At 44.6% G+C, this 19,537-nt stretch overlaps 1 protein-coding gene across 1 annotated transcript in view; it reads left to right on the top strand.

Moving 5' to 3' along the window:
* Positions 1-19,537, top strand: part of NALF2 (NALCN channel auxiliary factor 2) — a 469,759-nt gene that overhangs the window by 24,505 nt on the left and 425,717 nt on the right. The gene's annotated exons all lie outside the window — the stretch shown is intronic.

The following is a 19,537-nucleotide window of genomic DNA, read 5'->3' as shown; positions in this document are numbered from 1 at the left end:
CCAAACACCTGCCTGTCCACACACCCACTGAATCACCCTCACACCAACTCAGCCACTCGTCCACTCACTCCCCACTCATTCACTTACTCACCCTCTCACCCAATCACCCATCTACTCAACCGCTCAACCAAACCCCTGCCTGTCCACACATCCACTGAATCACCCTCAGGCCAACTCAGCGACTTGTGCAGTCACTCCCCACTCATTCACTCACTCACTCACCCAGTCGCCATCTACTCAACTTCTCAACCAAACACCTGACGGTCCAATTATCCACTAAATCACCCTCACACCAACTCAGCCACTCGTCCACTCACTCCCCACTCATTCACACACTCACCCACTCACCCATCTAGCCAACCTCTCAACCAAACACCTGCCTGTCCATACATCCACTGAATCACCCTCACACCAACTCAGCCACTCGTGCACTCACTCCCCACACATCCACTCACTCAACTATCTGTCCACTAACTTTTACAACCACTCACTAACTCATCCACTCACTCTCTCTCCTGCCCTCACCTGACCATATACCTGCTTGTCCCCACACTGACTGACACGCCCGTTTATTCTCCCAATCACTCAATTGCCCTCCTCCCTCTCCCCCCATAGAGTCGCCGGGGTGGTGCACTCAGTTTGCAGTGATGCTCGTATGTTTGTAAAGGTAGCAAGCTGGGAGACATGGGAATCACTCTGATTAATGCCTATCATTCCCTCCCTCTAGGAGACTAGAGAGTCTTTATTACTCGTTACTACTGGTAACGCGTTACATACAACCTCAGGAAGGATAAATAGAGATGCAGGGAGAGAGAGAGAGACGGATGGATGGATAGATAGATTGATAGATCACTTTGTCACCCACCATTTCTAATATCCTCTGGTTCTGGGGGTAATAGAGCAGGGAGCCAAACAGTTTATAACGGCTGACGTCACCCCTCGGTGCTCTCACAAGCTGTGGTGCAGCTGTTTTTTTCTTAAAAAGCCATCGATTTGCTTGAGTTTTTTGTCCACGCTCAGAGAATGCCAACTTCCCCTTAAGTGCCAGTGTGAAGACGAGGAAGTGCCCAGGAAGTGCCCCAGCCCCTGATAAGAAAAGTGTAAAAGTTACCCACGTGACCCCCACGTGCCTTTAAGTGTGGCAGTCTGCAGCCAAAGCTCTGATGTACAGCACAGGGACACTTTAAAGGAACTGTGGAGGGGATTCCATGGAGAAAAGCCCGATTACCCATGTGTATGTCATCATTTTGTGGGACCTGACCTCACATGTTCTTCAAATGTAAGTATATCAACAAACTTCTGAAACACAAACATTTACCTTTAAAGTTCACTGAGACACTGAGTTGTAGCCAGATCACTTTTAAAATAAAAATAGTGAAATCACACACATTCACCCTGGCTAATGATGCAAAAAAAGATAACAGGAATTTAACAATCACCCACAGCATATTTATTTCAAAATAGCATTTATTTTTTTTACAGTTTCTTTAAAGCACAAACTCGACCCGCAGGTATTGGAGCGCTTTACATGAGCACCAGTTACATTACACAAGGACACATTTATTTTTGTAGGCAGGAGGAGAGTAAGTGATTTGCTCAGAATCACAAGATGTTGAGGTGACGCCGTGACTCGGGCCTGGTTCTCAGGCTCCAAAGGCAGCTCTTGGTGACACTGCCTGCACTATATGCTGTATGCCCTTAGCCATGAGGGAACGCAGAATTTAGTAAAAATCAGGACTCAAACAAAATATACACAGCCCTTTACAGCACAAGTCATGTTTTCCAACTCTACCCCTATCACTCGCCCCAGAAGGAAACTCAGAATTGTGTCCAAGCCACAGGGTCATCTGTCTGCGCAATAGGTTCCTCCTTCATGGACAGTATTATGATCCAATATGGACAGATTGTCCCTTTCTTATTTTCAGAACACAGGTATGTATGTACATGGTATTCGTATAGTGCAAACATAGCCAGAAACACAAACTAACTTGTGCTCTGAATGAACCTCACACAGTGGCGTGCTCCAGGTGAAAGAAAGTCCCAGTCCTGGCTGCTCACACACCACACGTGGCTATATGCAGAGCCACTGGAATTATGTCTGTGCGGCCGTGGTGATTTTTGCATAGTTATAGATTTGCTGCATTTGCCACTTAATCCATCAACTCGTGCATAATCTGCAGATTTTAACAAAAAAAAAATGTTTTTAGCTCAAACGGTTCAAAAGTTACTAAAAATGCAGCAACACGTGTTGCTGTGCAGTGGGAGGCCCTTTGCTAGTGCCAGGTAGCATCACTGATGAGCTCTCTGTCCATCTGTTCCTAAATGCAACCTTTGGCCCTCTGCCCACCAGGGAGTTTCCCTGGGTCCCTTGTGGTCAGTTTAGCTCTGGGTTTACACTTTAAAGTATTGAGATGGGTTAGAAATGGACGTTCTCCTGGGACATGCAAGTGATGGCTTTGGTGAATGGCGTTGATACCTACCTAGTCATAACCTTCTGGAAATTTACAGATATTCACAGTTTTAGTAGAAAGTAATCATGGGATAGGTGTGGAAATCATGACAGAGACTTCCCCACACTTCCATAATTTGCCGCAAACGTGGAGGAAATGTTTCCATGTGAAAGTCACAAAAAATAGTAAAGTTACAAGAACCCTAGACCTATGTCCTCGACCCTTACAGTTACTCATTTTTTGAAGGTCAGGTAGTGCTTAATTTGAGCCGGTGGTTTCCGGTGATCAGCATTGGCACGTAATTGCCAGCTCCAGTGTTTGTGGCAGCCTGCCACATGGTGGCGCTGTCTGCCTAATTTACAGATGAGCACAACAATAGTTGTTTGTGAGTTCAATATACATCGAAAGTGACAATTAGCTGCTGCCCAAGGCATTCTTATAGCTTTGGAGGCCTGGAATAGTCTGAATCGTCACACTTGTAGAAGGGTGATGGTTAGTAGTTGTGTTGGCACTGTCATTGGCAGCGTTGGCAGGGGCAATGTGTGGTGCAAGCTACAGTGGCATCCTGACGAGAGCCCTGATAATTATTTCTTTTACAAATTAAGCGCTACGGTCAGGCGCACAATGCTTAAATATTGAAAAACAAATACTTGTTATCACACGCAGGTCCCAACAGCAAGTGCTCTGTTCACTGAGCTATCGTAGCAAGAATGTACTCCCAGATCTAGCGCTTTATCTTACTTTTCCTCACTCTGCTTTTGCATTTCAGTTTGATTAATGCATAGATTAGCACTCAATTACTTCTGCATCTGGCTGATCAAAGAATTGGCGATTAATTAATCACTGGCTACTATAAAAATTCAGCAGGATCCTATTATTTTTGCAGTCGCGCAGGCAGTGCTGTTCTGCGACAATTTCTCCTGTGGCTCAGAGTGCATCAAATCCATGTGTGGGTCTTTTTTCTGTTCAATCCTCCTTCACTTGTGTCACAAATTATCCTATAGGATTCTATCAGTTCTATAGGATTTCCTCCGCCCACATAAAGAAAGACAGCGGGAAGGTGGGGCCTCATGTTGGGAGCCATCTGCCCACATGGTTGGAATAGAAATGATAAAAATAGAAATAGAAATAGAATAGCAATATATTGACAGCAGACATCCAATAGCCATTGCCACTCTGACACTCTGTTCGTGAATAGTGCAAGAACTTTCAGTGTTTTAGCAAAATAGAATTTCTCCAGTGGAGTGGTCCCAGTAGACCAAAAACGGCAATTTTCAGGCTTTTTATCAGTAATTTGGTACTACCAGTATTTGTGCTCTAAGGCAGCTGACTTGCTTTGCCTTATGGAAGACCTGGCACTGGGATCACTCTACGGACATCAGACAACAATGGCCTCATTCTCAAACCCCTAGTAGTATGGCTGCTTCTGTGAATAACTAATGGCCTAAGATAGAGTTTGGCTGGTGGGTTACTCCATCATAAATTTGGCAGATATCCCATCTGCCTTATTACAAGTTCATGATATCATATGGCACTTGTAATCAGTCGAACAATATTTATTACATGTGCATTATGTATTAATAAACTTGTAATAAGGCAGACAGGATATCCATCGCATTTGTGATTTGTCTCTAAATCAGGCCCTAACTCTTGGGGTCATGCTGAAAACGTGGCTTTTCATTGGCCTTCAGCACCCGCGTGCATAGTGGGGCAAGTGCCTTTTATATTCAACGGCCCCTCACCCTTCCCCCTTGAGGCTGCTTCTAAATCTATCTGTGCAGACCCATATCACACCTGGTCTCATATCACTTCACTTGTTTCAGAGCAATGAGCATCACTTTTAGAGCAATCAACAGAGCTGGACCACTTGTCCTTCAATGCAAACTAAACATCTGTCTCCAACCAAGACCTGCACTCCAGGCAAGCACCACTGCTGATCATGACCAAAACAAATCATGGCAGAAGCTTCTTCTACGTGAAAAATGCAACATGTTGCAACTAAATGTCTGCAGGCATAAGTAGGATTCCAGGAGCACAAAAAACATGGCTCTTCCCGGCCTGATAATCTCAAGAGCCCGATGGTGACCTATGCAAATGAGTAAATTAGTTTGTGGAAATTCATCGATTCCGACACTCTCTGCAATACTTCATGCTACACACACGGTTACATACGCCGCTCCATTCTAGCAACATGTCTTTGAACATCAGACATACTGCCTCACATCTCCCACATAGCACATGCCAGATCCAACATCTTTCCCACCAGACACTCCCAGGAACCAATGATAATCGTAGCGCTGCATAACCTCATTAGTCGAATGAAGCACTACACAAGCGCTCCAACACAGTACCATACAAATAGGGAAACTGACATGCTCACACATCCACTGAGTCATGCACTGAAGAGTATTGGATTCAGTAGAGGTTGTCCTTCTTTGTAAGATTCCTTTCAGAAGGAACAAGAGATACAGGCGGGACAGAATCCAGAATTTACTTACATACCTGCAGTTAACATGGTCTGGGAAATGATTTTCATAACATGACACACAGTGCTTAATTTGAGCAGTTATCATGGTCTGGGAAATATCTTACATAACATGACACACAGTGCTTAATTTGAGCCGGCGGTTTCCTGTGCTCAGCACCGGCACTTAATTATCAACACCGGGACTTATGACAGCCAGCCACATGGTGTCACTGTTTGTCTATTGTCTATTGTCTATTTTTGTGATGAACACAACAACAGTTGTTTATTCATTCTAAATACATTGAAATGACTAGTACCTGTCACCCAAAGCTATAAAAATAGCTTGGGGGCAGGTATTAATCATGTTTAATGTATAAAAAATCTAAATTGTCACTAGTAGCACTATGGGTGGTGCAAGCTGCAGTGGCCGCGTGACAAGGGCCCTGGCACTTATTTCATTACAAATTAAGTACTGATAACACAACATTGGTACCAGATCTCTGCAGTGTGCCAGTGAGGCTGGATCAAGGGGTGGATCAAGATGGCCACTTAAAATGCTCTAGTGAAGAGCTACTCAGCTTCCTTTGTAGGTCTGGTGTTAACCCGCACCTTTCGATTTTACTGAAATTATATGAATAATATACTTTGTTATTGTTTTTTTAGCAAGTATCCATGTTCTGTTATTTTATCATTCATATTTTCTCCCTCCCATTGCACCACTTTCTCTCTCTGTTTCTGTCTCTCTCTCTCTCTTTCCCTCCTAACCCAAAGATACTACAATAACGTGCTTTTTAAGAACAAGGCATACTTTTCCTTTTAGCCAATGTTGTTTTTTCTTTTACCCTGATGAGGACACACAGTTTCACCAACAGTAAACATTTGCAAAACAAAACAATACAAACATTGACAAAGCCAAAAGGCCGGTGGCCAATGCATGACCTATTGGCTTTGACAGTGCTTCTTTGGTTCTGGCGTTAGCCAAAACCTTTTGACTTTACTAAGATTATGGGCCTGATTCTAACTTTGGAGGACGGTGTTAAACCGTCCCAAAAGTGGCGGATATACCACCTACCGTATTACGAGTTCCATAGGATATAATGGACTCGTAATACGGTAGGTGGTATATCCGCCACTTTTGGGACGGTTTAACACCGTCCTCCAAAGTTGGAATCAGGCCCAATGTGTATAATATATTTACACATGGGGGCTTTCTGCCAGCCTTCTTCAGCGACTGGTTTGTTACTTTGTCATTTACATTTTTCTTCCTCCGCTACTGTGTATAGAAGAGGCAGTGGGTCCACCCACTTCAGCCATTGGCTTACTTCACTCTGAGTGACAGCATGCCACCCTTTCACAAGGAGTACATCCATCCATGAAGTAGTTCCCTAAAGTGCCAGGAATGCTATGGCAGTGGATGACTTTAGAGGCCAAAATATATTTGCTTGTAGCCAATGCTTATTTTAGAATGAAGAGGGTCAGGCAGCTTTACCAAAAATAACATTTTGTAAAAACTATGACAAAACAAAAGAAGCACTGGCAAAGCAAAAGGCTGGTGGCCAACACAGACCTATTTCCTTCGCCAATGCTTATTATACTTGAAGGAGGTAGTAGTGATGGATCACGGTTGTCAAGGTGGCGGGAGTTCTTTAGTATTATGTCTTTGGCTTCTGTAGTGCTGCTCAATTAACTTTATTTTCTGAATTTTGGATGTGTGCCCATATATATTTGCCTTTAAATACAGGGTAAAGGCAGAGTAATGTGCTCTAGTATGCAACATTTTGCCCTCAGATGTAGTCTGCCCTTATAGAGGGGATGCTGTGTAGTGGGTATGTAGTGCTCTGCCTTCAGAGGGCGTAGTGTGTTCTATGTTATCATAAGTGTTGTTTGTGGGTAGTGTGTTCTGCATGTATAGTGTGTTGCTTTCAGTGGGAGGGTGTGTCCTGTGTAGTTCGAAGTATTTCTGGTGTGTACTGGTCTTAGATGTGTTAAATGTTTGCTTGAGAGAGGTATGGTGCCATTGGTACTGAACAAAGGGTGTCTCCCTCCGAGGGGGCAGTGTATCCTGTGCAGACATAGCTATTGCTGGTGGGTATTGTGTCCTGGTTGTGTTGAGTATTTCCTTGAGAAGACTTAGGGTGCATGGATACTATACAAAGGGTACTGCTCAGGAGGGAGTCCTGTGCTCTATGCATATAGGGTACTGCCTTCCTAGGGGTCAGTGTTTCCTGTGTAACTATAGGTATTGCTAGTGGGTATTGTGTCCTGGATGTGTTGAGTATTTCCTTGAGAAGACTTAGAGTACATGGGTTGTATACAAAGGGTACTGCTCAGGAGGGAGTCCTGTGCTCTACGTATATAGGGTACCGCCTTCCTAGGGGACAGTGTTTCCTGTGTAACTATAGGTATTTCTAGTGGGTATTGTGTCCTGGATGTGTTGAGTATTTCCTTGAGAAGACTTAGGGTGCATGGGTACTGTACAAAGGGTACTGCTCAGGAGGGAGTCCTGTGCTCTACGTACACAGGGGACCTCCTTCCTGGGGGACAGTATTTCTTGTCTAGGTATTAGTATTTCTGGTATTGTGTCCTGGATGTGTTGAATATATTGTTGGAGAGGGATGTGGTGCTCTGGGCCCTGTATAAAGGGTACTGCTCAGAGGAGGTACTACGCTCTATGTATATAGGGTACCTTCTTCCGAGGCACGGTGTTTCCTGTGTATTTATAGATATTGCTGGTGGGTATTGTGTCCTGGGTGTGTTGAATATTTGCTTGAGAAGACTTGGGGTGTATGAGTACTATACAAAAGGTAATGCTCAGAGATGGTCCTGCGCCCTAGGTATTAGGGTACCACTTCCTAGAGGACAGTGTTTCCTGTGTAGATATAAGTGTTGCTGGTAAGGTTACTGATAGTATACGTGTCAGAAAACAAGCCAAAATGTAGTGCAGATGAAATACATGCTATACATGTACATATGAACGGGGGGCACTAGGTTCAGAAATATACTACACATGCAGGGCCTCTGGAATTATGCAACAGAGGAAGACCAAATTATGCAGCAGGGTTGAGTAAATTATGCCACAAGAAAAGAAACAAGCATTTGCAATGCAACGGGTCTCGCATTATGTCAAGTTAGAGCTATTATCGTTGTGAACTCCTAACCTGACTTTTCTTGCCACATTAAATGAAAAAATAGCATGCCTTTCACGAATGAAAACAAGCGGATTTTAAAAGGCAAGTCCAGGAACCAATGAAAGTGACTGATGTAACATGGGCATGGTTAAAATCCCCCTAAAGAGAGATTAGAAGAGGGGCGGAGCGCTTTGCGCTCGCCCCTAAAAATATGCAGCATAATGCAGCACATTTTAAAGCAGTATTACTTCACTTTGGTGCCGTCTTATTACATGTGTTCACACTGCATGGATGAAGGTTTCACCTCATTAATAACAGATTAACACCTAATACAGCAATCACCAACTGAATCTAGAACCCATTTTTTTTGCCAAAACCTGCAAATTATGCAGAAGAAGATGGATTATGTGGCAAATCCATTATTATGTGCAAAACATCGTAGCCACAAAATTGCATAACTCGTGGTACTTGGCAGCTTTAAAAAGCCCCAGCACAGTGGAAGATAGCAGCAGCAGGGCCTATTTAGTAAATGTGTTTCTGTTCTGCTCTCTGCTTCTATTACAACGCTGCAACTTTGGTTGCTGTGGTTCGTTGCACTATTTGTTTGTAAATCTATTTCTATGTTTTAAAAGTAGTGCCTAAACTTCAAGCCCGCCATCATGGTGACATGGAAGCATCCGCTCACCACAGAGGTTTACTACGGGTTGTGAAAGGACCCTGGTGACACGCAACTATCTGCTCCAACCAGAGGGCTTACTACAGGTTGTAAAAGGAAAGCCAAGCCATCAAGCTTGGTAATGGTAACATTAAGCCATCTGCTCAGTACAGAAGGCTTACTATGGGTTGTAAAAGGAAAGCTAAGACGGGAAGCTTGGTACAAGGTGACATTGAACCATGTTCTCCCTACAGAGGACTTACTACTGGTTGTACAAGGACTGCCTGAACTGCAAGCCTGGCACATGGTGACATAGAACTATCTGCTCCCCACGGGTTGTAAAAGGAAAGCCAAGACAGGAATCTTGATACATGGTGACATTGGACCAGCTGCTCATCACAGAGGTTTTACTACAGGTGGGTAAAGGAAGCATGGCTTCCTGGTGATGTGGAACCATCTGCTCACGAGAGAGGGCTTACTATGGATCTTAGAAGTTTGAGACAGGAAGTTTGGCACCATATAAACATGGAACATCTGCTCACTACAGAGGGCTTACTACTGGTTGTAAAACAAAGGCCCAGACTGGTAGCCTGGCACAATTGTCACGTGCAACCATCTGATAACTGCAGAGAACTTACTACGAAGTTGTAAGAGGAGCCTTCTGGTGAGGTTCTGGTGAGCCTGGCATTCTGGTGACATGGCATCACTTGCCCATACCAGAGGGTCTTGAAGAATAGTGAGCAACCTTGCTGGATAATTCCACAGAGATGGTAAATGCATTGAAGACGAAGTGTTCAACGCTACTGAAGCTACTGGTGGTCATTACTGGATTCCAGAATGGAGATGGTACAGGAGCATTGGAAACAGAGGGCACAGACACATGTTTAGCCATCAGCATGTGTACTCCTTGCTATTGACGCATGGTGGTCATTGCTTGGAGAGGTATACTGCTCACATATGCAATTCTAGGTTTCCAGTTGACTATCTCTTTCCCACAAGGGCTTGGTTTCAAAAGAGTGTTATGTTATGTGTATTTGTAAAGTGCACTATCACCCGCGAGGGTAGCCTGGCGCTGGGCAGCTGTATGCGTAGCCCTTCCTACAGCTAATTGAAAAGTCAACTCTTCAGCTTCTTGTGGGATTTAAGAAGAGAGGGGAGGCTTTGATGCAGAGTGGGAGGTCGTTCCCCAATTTAGGAGCAATTTAAGAGAACGCAAGTCCTCATAAACTGGTTCTGTGTGCGCAAGTAGGAGTTGTGCGGAGTGGAGGTTTCTGGGTGGTTGGTGGAAGGAGATGTGATTGTTCAGTTAGGTAGGGCCTAAGTTGTGTAGTGCCTTGAATGTCTGTGTGAAGCATTTGAAATGACCACATTTGTGTATTGGGAGTCAGTGGAGCTACATGCAGTGTGGTGGGATGTGAGTTCTCTATGGGAGGTTGAGAAGTCTGGGTGCCAAGTTCTGGATGGTTCGTAGGTGTCTGATGAGGTCCTTGGTGATCATGGCGTAGAGTGTGTTCCCCTAGTCCAACTTGTTGATGACTAGCGTGTGAGTGGCGATTTTTCTAGTGTTGCTCGGGAACCGTTTGAAGACCTTCCACTGCATCTTCAGTATGTGAAAGTAGGATGCGGTGACTGGGTTGACTTGTGCGGTCATGTCCAGTTTGCGTTCAGTGATGATTCTGAGGTTCATGACGTGGGTGGTGGGTCTCGGTCCAAAGTCAGTGGCCTGCTGGAAAACCACTGGTGGCCTGTTCTTCCCAATTTTGTGACCCCAGCATACAGCCTTGATCCTGAGGTTACCACAAGTGAAAAAAAATCTCTAAATATCCCACTTTAGGTAATCTGAAATGGACCAGATAGCTTTCAAACCATGCGCTGTACGGTTCCTATTGGTAACAGTATGGCAAGTGTGTTTTGAGTTCAGCAGGCCATGGATCCAAGTGAGTAAATGATCACTGCAGAATCCCTGACAATCAACCTTCTAAGATTGATTAAATCTGCACTCTTGGTGTAGGTACTAAGAACTAGGCAAAAATTAAATTACTCCATTGTAATTCCCATAGTTTCAGGAATTTCACAGTATGTTTACTGCATGAAATTCACAAAAGTATGGCATTGCACCATGTCACAAAATCCCCAGAGCACAGGCACAGCACAAATGATGAGGACACAAGTGAGTGGTGTTTGCAGCATTCATTTTTCTTGTGCAAAATGCTTTCTCGCACCCAAAGTGGACGCGATGAAGCATTTGGCGCCAAGAAAATAGTACTAAATGCTGCATTTAATTTCATGTATTTACATGTACTTAGCCTCGTAATTGTGCACAATTTTTTGCAACATTTCTGCCTAATTACCCAAAAGTAAATTCCACAAATTTCACACGCCTCTTCTATGAACACGTAGGCCATATTTGCAACGTCTTTGTGGCACAATAACGCCTCCAGAGCGTCACTTTTGTGACGCTCTTGCAGCAGAGTGTGGAAGCACATATTTACAAGGCCACGTAAAGCCACTGTGCGTGGCTTTTCATGGCCTTGTAAATATGGCCCCCTTTCATGCATAGCTCTGCGTGAAAGAGGCATTCCATGGGTGTTGCTGTGGGTGTTCCCAAGCAACACCCATGGAATCTGACGCATTCCCAGATTTACAAGGTGCTGTAAACCTGTGAATGTGTCAGATTCCTACGCCTTTCCAGCGGTGGCGTAAAAGTGACGCAACGAGGAGTAATACTTTTATTTCTCCTCGTTTATTTCTCTTTCTATGTGTACTGCGTTCTGCAGCACACCTAGGAGTCATTAATAATTGTTTATGTGCAGGAAGGTCTCCCTTCCTGCACATAAACACTCATCCCTGCAATGGAGGCTTCCTTGCACCATGGTGCAAGGGTGCTTGCGTTTGCGCTAGGCAGCCAATTGTGCCCCAGCGCAGAGGAATGTACACAGATGCGTGGTAATGCTGTAAATATAACGCATCCGTGCACTTTCCTAATGGCGCAGCATGGCGCAGCTAGCTGGCTTGTGGCGCCACGCTGAGTCAGTTTCTTGTAACTATGGGCCATAGTTTTAATTTCAGAAAGACATTTTATTTGTGTGGCATGAACTATATAATTGGATCCTTCAGTAGCATGATTAGTTTTATATTTACAAATTTCACCTCTAATTTGATTAAAATAATTCCTTCCTTTTGTTGAGTTCTATTGTCAAAATTGTTTGCAAAAATAGGATGGAGCCTGCATCAATTTTGGTGAAACAGGAATTGAAGCATTATGTACCCATTTTACTATTTAATTAAGTAATCTTCCGCTCCCTGTCTGTGATTGGACCAATGACAGAGTCAGATTGGGGCAGAAAATAAGCCCGGACTCTAAAATAAAAGTGGCCCCCATTAGTGAATCAGATAGCTAAAAAAGTGGCCCAACCTTTGCAAACCGGGGCGGCTTTGAACTTGTAAAGGCACACTGGAGAAGACTTTTGCAAGGTGTGGATACTGCTTGCATTTGTGCTTGTTGCAGCCAATTTTTGAGGTAAAATTATTGTAAATAGCAGTAAAAAACTGAGAATAAAGTAGGCCCACAAACAGCCCAAAAAGATGGCTGACACACTGACCTGTCAACCTGTCACTTCTGGTAATGCCTGGTTGCCCTCTAAGCCAGGCCGACCCTGACCAGAAAATGAGTTGTGTTTTCTCAAAGCCCATGAAGAGATGGCCTCCATTCAGAAATGAGCCTGTACCGTCGAGTCTGCCCACGTCTTCTAGTCCCCAGTCAGTTGCCCTGCCGGCGCTTGAATCGTCAGATGAGCGCGTATCCAGGATATGTGTCTGAGATGTGTCTACAGAGCTCGCGGTCCTGTAGGCTAACGTTGAGCAGCGGGGCCTTCTGAAGAGCACTCATCTCCGGCTTCATGCCTTCAGATGGAGCGTCGGATCTGTGTTCAGGCTCGATATCCTTCCGCTGAGAGTTCAATAATGAGAGGCAGGCTCAATGCGAACGTGCCCTCTCTCACCTTTCTCCACCCAACCCGCTTCAAAGGCTGCGCTCTGGTTCAGCCCCCTCACATCTCTTTTAACGCTCTCTTGGGGTAGGAGGGTAGCAAAAACACGGCCAACAGCTCTACGAAGGCTGCTTCAGAAAGACCACAAACCTCTTATTTGAAACAAGTGCAAATTGGATTAATCTCCATTTCTGGGGTCATCCCGCCCGCCTTTTTCACATTGCGTACTTGACTGTCGACATCGTCCACCTCTGGGCCTATTCCTCAGCTCCTCAGTTTGGTACGAGGGGTGATGCTGAACATCCTGGGGAAGGACCTTTTTTCAAACAATCTTAGTTGATAAGTCTCACCTCAATGTTGCTAACTGGGATTGAGACCAAGAATAGAACCAAAAGGTATATTTACTTTTAAGTGAACAATGGTCACATTGGTTTAACCGTAAATTTTGCAAAGCAGCCCACGGGGTTGCTAGCAGAAACACCGGGCTAAAATTTGCTACCTATTGGCGGGGTGGACTGGTGTGCCTGCCAAAAGAAGCCGATCTCCGGGGCACGGGGATGTCCCATAAACCCGTAACATCTGGAAGAGATGGTGGATGTATCATGGGTTAAGTGCGTGACGATGATAACGATGCTGTATTTATTATGTCTGCGTACCTGATACATGTTGCTGTAGTTTTGTACAATTGTGTGTGAAGATCCAAAATCTGAAAAATTAATAAAAATTTGTTAGCAAAAAAGTATGCCACTCTAAATATCCCTAAATGTTATCCCCATTTTCAGGGACTGCCCGACACAAACCAGGGCCCTCCGTTCCTTTGCACTGACGTCTGGGCACTACAGGGGGGCAGTACCTATACTGTTCCACATTAACATTCTTTAAATTAATGCTACCACGGTAGGTGGGTGTTCCGATTCCCGCAGTGTGCATAAAGACACACGTCACCATGGACCTTTGGCGTTATTATCATTTTATTTTTCCTTTTCCCCTTTCTTGAAACCAGTGGGGCGACGCTCCTCCGCCTCAGCGGAGGAGGCAACGCTGCTCTGTTCCATTTCCACATCTTCTCACCCCCTGTGCTTTCCAGAGTTAGGCATCTGGGGCCAGTGCCTCTCTCTGCATCACTGGGATAGCTTCCTGTTGATGCAACGCTGACTGTGGGTGGATCAACCCACCTCATCAGGACAGTGGAGAGTCTCTGGAAACAGAAGCTACGTCTCCTACTGGCCACAGAGATCAGCCATTGTTATGAATGAACCTCCTCCTCCTGTACCCTGGACACAGGAAACTAGCTGCCCTGAACCTATGAAAAGGCCAAGTCTTTGAAGAGCACATTGAAAGGCAGATTAGATCAAAAGAGTTACTTTACACTGAACAAGAGTAGAAATGAAAAAGATGAGACTTTTGTGTACCAATTGGCCTTTTTTTATGGGAGCTCTTCAGTGACCTCGCCAGGATTTTAAAAAGTGGGGGACATTTGCTCTTTGTTAGCACTGAACCTACACTTGAAGACCAATGTCTACTTTTGTTGAGTAAATGACACAAATCTACCCTCCCATCTTTCTGACCCTCCCGGGCCTATCCACGTTGAGAGGAGCCCTGACAGCCTGTCCACTCCGAAATAAGGACAGTCCTTTGGGGAGCTTGTCCAAACCTAAATAAAGCTAACCCCTCTCAGTTTCTTTTTTTAAATGAACTGATTTAATCCAAACAACTCTAACAGTCGTAAAACATGTCCTTCTGCACTTGGTTCACAACTCCCGCATGTTGTCCAGATGTCAATCCTTCCCAGACACTGACAGGTGCCCCACCCCTCTCTACACACCTGGGGAGTGTTTTATTCATGTACCCAGCCCTGAACCCTGAACCGGTTGCAAAACCCAGGCACATCCCTGCTTTGTTTAGTCACTGATCTGTATGTGGGTATGCATCAAGCGCCAACCTAGCCACGGGCATCAGTGAGCTGTCGAACCAGCGGCCAGGATTATGGCACAGGGAGATTTAAAGAGCTGAGGGGATGGCTAATGAACTCGCCAGATAGTGGGGTCTTCTGTCTATTGTCAACCACTGATGAATATCTTACTACCCCCCGGCAGGGCCACTGGAGTTATGTGGCAGGAGAGGGTCAATTAAGTGGCAGGGTTGAATAAATTATGCGGCAAGAAAAGACAAATTATGTGGTATTACGGTGCACATTTTTTGATAGGATTAATTCATTATTATGTCATTTTTAAACTTGTTAACACTGTATGGGCATTAGTTGCGCCTCATTAGCACCAGTTGAACACCAAAATATAGCAATAAGCAACAGAAAAGTGACCTATCAACTTTTACAAAGGGCTTTCCACTGCGCTTCAACACATGTTGCTGCATTTTTGCTAACTTTTGAACCATCTGAGCTAGAAACAACATTTTTTTGTAAAACCTGCAGATTATGCAGCAGATGATGGATTATGTGGCAGGTGCGGCAAATCTAGAATTATGCAAAACTCACCGGAACCGCACAATTGTATAATTCCAGCGGCCCTGCCCCCCCGGGCAGTAAAAGGATCAAAACAAGGTCTGTGTCAGCCCCCTGTTACTATATTTAATGAAGAACTCCCCACAACCCTTAACCAGGTATACCCCAGTGTCCTGCACTAGGACATCTCCCCCAAGGAAGTAGCTGCTAGGTGGATCTTCTCATGCTGTTCCAGAAAACCCCTGGCGCCGACCATATAGCATCCTAGGGCATTAACGGTGGCACAGGCTGTGACTGCGACAACACCAGAAATCTATGCATTTACCAAAGGGTGGCCACCTTCTCTCTGTGACATTATTATATTGTGACCCAGAACAATCTCTATTCAACAACACTTTCAATCACCTACCCTCTCATCCAAGTCTTTCCTGATTCCATGTAGGCCTTCCTGACCCTTAACTAGAGTACCTGATATGGCAGCACAGCCAGTGTGTGAAACCTTTGTTAAACTGCTGTATCTCACTCTTGTGTTGCACATTGTCAGTTCTACCTCTGTTGACCTGCAGTCCCTCCTGCTTGTCTCACTCTTATTGGCCCATCCCGCACTCATTCTTTTGCCAGGTTGTGGGCTTGTTGCCCCTATAGCATGTACCAGGGAGCAATTCCCAGCTACCCTACCAGAGGCCATCACAGGGTCGACCTTTGTCGATCATGTGAAGCAGAAAACTGACCACGCCCCCTTTCCTTTGTAACCAACACTTCAACTCCACAGTTCTCCGCACAGCCCCACCATGCACGCGTTCGAACCCCACTATCATCCTTTTTTTGGTAAACAGTGACAATAATTGTTCCAGTCTGAGCATCTTCATTCTCCGAGGTCGACTGACATCCATGTCAAGAGGTGTCCATAACCAGAGACAACCAACGGAAGCTTCTCCACTGCAAACGAGATAGAGCCCCTGATTACAACCTCTGCGGATGGGATTACTCTATCACAAATGTGACGGATTTCCTGCCCGCCTTATTACAAGTTCCATTACATCCTATGGAACTTGTAAAATGGCGGGTGGGATAGCCGTCATGTTTGTGACGGTGTATCCCATTCGCCAAGGTCGTAATTAGGCCCAGAGTGTCAGCAACTTAATAATTGAACCCATGTATTGTTCTGAACATTGTTCTCAGACAGATATCATAACTAGGGCTCCCAGCTTTATGGTATTTATTTTTTTAACATTTCTATCTGTATATTTATCCATGTTTATCTTCTAGCCATCTTATTGGTACTCATCCATATTTATTTTGAGTTTCAAGAGTAAAACTGGTGATAACTTGTATATTTCCTCATTTGTTTAGCGGATAAACGTGCACTCGTTCTTTGATGCCTGTCTGGTTCGAGCACATTACACAGCCAAAAACAATAAAATAATAAATCTACATTAAAAAAATCAGCATAATAGCACACATACATGCTGAGATATGTAGGAATTTAAGCAAATCAAATTCAACTTTCTAACTCCCCCATGCAGCCAACATGTATAGCTACTGGCCTGAAATTCATCAATCTCAGCATGGAGGGTCACTCAAAAGAAGCCAAATTATCTGTATTTTTGCACTTTAAAAAATTAATACAGACAGGAAACACAATGTTATCTGTCTGTATTTATCAATAGAAATCAGTAAAAATGAAAAACAGGGAGCCCTGATCATAATACGAATACCCTGAGCAGTGATAAAACCTTCAAAGGGCACCATGTTAAGGAGGATTTCTGCTCCTTCACGGTCCACATTGAAAGAAATGCCCCTGGGGCTAACTGCATCAACAAAAATAATAAAATAATCAGGGCTCAGGTTGGACTTTCTTCATTCTAGTGACTTCTCTCCATTGCTTCACATCAGTTTAGGCCCTCAAACTGCCCCATGGAACGTGTTCCCCTGCTGCACTTGAAATCATTTTCAGTGTCCATTCAGAGGGCTCTCATTGTATCCACATCATGTTTTATTATGTGCCTTTGCATAGCACTTTCCTACTGGTTGTATGGTTCTGTAGCGCTGTTGAAATCTGGGCCTTCATGGTTCTGGGATATTCCTTCACTTGAGCCAAAGTGGTCGGTTTGCATTGATATGTGATTCGTATTGTTCCGGAGGCGTCCTGTCCGGTAGTGGCTGTAGAAGTTAGATTACACTCTGGGCTTCATTTAGAGCTTGGCCGAGGAGGTTACTATGTCACAAACGTGACGGATATCCCGTCCGCCGTATTACAATTCTATTATATCCTACTGAGATCGTAATACGGCAGATGGAATATCCATTACATATATGACGGAGTAACTCCTCTGCCAAACTCTAAATCAAGCCCTAAGTGTTCTCTAGTGAAGGGTTATTTTGGTTGGTAGTCGGCGAGACCCTATGATGGACCTGTGGGAAGCTTGACATATACAGATGTGTGAATCTTGAAGGACACTGGCTCTTATTCCATCCATGTGGGGTGTATATTCATCCATTGATTGGCCATGGGTGGTGGTTGTGTTTGGAGGTTATTTAGCTCATTGTGTGGATTTGATGCTATGCTGAGTGCATGTGGTAAATAGAACGTATTATAGAGAAATTGGTTTGTCCACTGGTGAGAGGATACAGTACCATTCACTATGGAAAACCTCTGCCTCAGGTGAGCTGGAAACAGACTCCATGTAATGTGGTCCCCAAACCCTTCACAATTTCACTAACATTTATCTGCAAAAAGCATCATCCAGTGTAACGGTATTTAGACAGAATATCGGAAACACAGATATCATGGGACAGAATATCGTGTCAAAAATATCGAGGACAAAAATATCGGGAAGGTAAGTTTCTATAGGTAAATAAAGTTTTACTATATATAACTCCACATATATGTACCTTGATGATATATGTATATCTTCAACGTATGTAGATGTGAAGTAAAGAATAGTAAAATCTATACTCACCAATTTGCACTTTCCCTATCGATATTTTGGCTCTCGATATTTTTTGCACGATATTGAGATCACACGATATTCATGTTTCCAATAGTATTTCAGTGATTCAGCATAACTACTTAGCACACAAAACATAAGTGTGACAGGAGTTTCTGTACCTCCTTAGTCCCATCCGTTTGATTGCCCCTCCTTCTCTCAACTGTCCTGAGGCTGGACATGTGGTCTTAGCAGATGAACCATCAGTGTCTTCCAAGCTGAGAGTCCTCTTCATCTGGTCTGCTGGTCGCTGAATGCTCTCTGCACACCCTTGCATGTCCCTTCTTGTTCCTTTCTGCCCAGAAACAACAAGTTCTGCAAATCATGAGTGGTGTGTACTGAAGCCACCTTTAACTGAACTGCCCTTTACAAAAATGTGCTGAACCTCTCAAGTAGTGTGCATGGCACCCCACCAAACACCCCATCAGCATGGCTTTGTCCACATAAATCTTTCCTCCGGACTGCATGGCCAGCGTCTTGAAGTCTGCGGGGTGCACCGACAGCAGCTGGACTGCTGACTTGATGTCGCATTTGGCCATCTGTGTTCCTGTGGCACACATCTTCACGTGCTAGACTATCCCACTGCACTTTCTTCGTGGTCCTTTAAATCATTGATCCAGTGGGTGGCAGGTAGGGGGAGGCCACAACATCCCGATTACTGCTCTCTTTCACTGCCAAACTGGGCAGAGCAGTCCGTTTACTGGTTTGTCTCAGAGCACATGGCTCTAATGCAAGCCTTTGTACGGTGATAAATAACGTTTCACTTTCTGCTGTTCCTGAGCTTCCATCTTTTATCCCCCTCTCTAGCCACCTCTGTTTTCTTTCCCTTGTTTTATTTCTAACTTGGGGTCCCCTCAGTGTTGTCTGTCCTACAACTGCCACCACTGGATTTGCTCTGTCCTGAGACACCTTTCTATCCAACCTCAGGTCATGGGCAGGGCTTTCATCACTGTGGCAGGGCCAGGGGATGGGGGGCTGATGTGCCTATTGCCCCCCTGATAATGGCTGACTTGTACTAACCAATCAAAGAGTGCAGGTGAGGGCATTTTCGTCCTTGTTTCAGGGCCCAAAACACACTGGCTCACTCCTTCCTTCATTTCCCCCTGCCACTGTGCCCTCTAGTCCCACGTCTGTTCTCCCCACAAACTCTACCCATTTCTCTGGAGCTCCAGTTTGTATAAAATGTGATGCTTTTATCCCTCATCTATTCCAACTCTGGGTTGTTCTTCCTTCAAGCCTCTCCCCCCCCCAATGCTTTGCACAGAGGAAAACGAAAACGTGAAAACTAGAATCCTCCAATCAGTATCATCCACTAGTAACTACCCTGGGCCACATTACACACCATTGTGTTTCCTACTATGCCACTCAGACAAGAGCCACCCTCATGCAGAACAACC

Source organism: Pleurodeles waltl, chromosome 2_1 (assembly GCF_031143425.1).
Source record: "Pleurodeles waltl isolate 20211129_DDA chromosome 2_1, aPleWal1.hap1.20221129, whole genome shotgun sequence".
Classification (NCBI taxonomy): domain Eukaryota; kingdom Metazoa; phylum Chordata; class Amphibia; order Caudata; family Salamandridae; genus Pleurodeles; species Pleurodeles waltl.
The sequence above is the reverse complement of the archived record's forward strand: the minus strand, read 5'-3'. Positions and strand labels throughout refer to the sequence as shown.